Source organism: Wasmannia auropunctata, unplaced genomic scaffold (genome assembly GCF_000956235.1).
Source record: "Wasmannia auropunctata unplaced genomic scaffold, wasmannia.A_1.0 LD281247.1, whole genome shotgun sequence".
In the NCBI taxonomy this organism is placed as follows: domain Eukaryota; kingdom Metazoa; phylum Arthropoda; class Insecta; order Hymenoptera; family Formicidae; genus Wasmannia; species Wasmannia auropunctata.
In genome coordinates this window covers 1-1,233 of record NW_012081643.1, presented here as the reverse complement: position 1 = coordinate 1,233, position 1,233 = coordinate 1, and the positions used below count along the sequence as shown (strand labels likewise).

Below are 1,233 nucleotides of genomic sequence, written 5' to 3'. Positions count from 1 at the left end.
CGTGTGCTCTTCCGATCTAAAAATTTTATTTTTTCTAAAAATTTCAAAAATCACTCGATTTAATTTAAAACATAAAACGTACATGAAAAGTTTTATAAAAACAAACCGAGTAATTTTCAAAATTTTAGGGAAAAGTGAAATTTTTTCTTCCACATTCTGTATATTTGAAATTTATTTGGACATATGGTCATATAAAGTTTTCGTCTTGAATTTGTGTAAGAAATTACATCTTAATATCTTTTACATTGTTTACTTTTCCACTCTGTATAAGTCATATTTTACGTATCAATCATTATCATTAAATATTCGAATTTATTCCAGATTTATAATATTTACTTTACCATTTTCTTAAAATTATATATTTCGTGCAAAAGATTAAAACATTTTTACAATTCAAAATAGAAGACGTTTTTGTATTATATAAACTATATATAGAAAGTTTAAGTATTTACTAGACACGACAGTCGCGTCTAACTTGCATTTCTTGGACAATATAAGCGCTTAAACGCTGCTAGCAAATCATAAATGTACAAATAAGTACAGCTTGAGCTTTAATAAACATTAAGAGATGAAACTATAATTTCTATCATTGGCTTCTGCCATAATCTTTGTTATGGCAATTACGCACGCAGTTGAAGCAGAAGCAATGGCCATCTCCGATGCTGATGCAAAAAGTTTTTTTTATTGCTGGTAAGTCTAGTCGTTCTTTAATTATAACATATTCTATAGCAAGATTATTATATACATAAACGGAATAACTTTTTTCAGAAAGCCAACCAGTTAAGTGTTAAGGAATTTACAAAATGCGTACTCGACGTGGTAATTATGCAAATTGTATATATACGAACTAAGAAATGTCATCACATTAACGAAAACGTATGTTTTATTTAGATAAATAAAATAAAGCTGCATTTTTCGTAGAATGAAATTTAAATGAAACAACCAAAAAACTGAGAAAAGCTTACAATAAAATGTGACATTACAATAAATATTATTATATATTTTTTCAAAATAAAATGTGAATTATATTTGTATGCCTCTATTGTATTTGGTCTTATAATTTGCAATAATAAATAAATAACAAGTTTGCATCAGCAGTATTGCTTTATTTACTTAAGTTTTATAATATTTTATGTTTGTTATATTAGGTTAGTGCTATAGATTAAAAAAACTGCTCTTTTCAAATTGCTGAGAAAAATCCAGAAAAATTTTGATTTCTTTTCGATAAATTGA

The 1,233-nt window shown here is 25.7% G+C and overlaps 1 long non-coding RNA gene across 1 annotated transcript; it reads left to right on the top strand.

Annotated features, from left to right (window-relative positions):
* Positions 1–510: 510 nt before the first annotated feature.
* On the top strand, positions 511–985 carry LOC105461666. Its single transcript, XR_975960.1, has 3 exons — positions 511–690; positions 769–819; positions 892–985. It is a non-coding gene; the product is annotated as an uncharacterized LOC105461666 (long non-coding RNA).
* Positions 986–1,233: the final 248 nt, after the last annotated feature.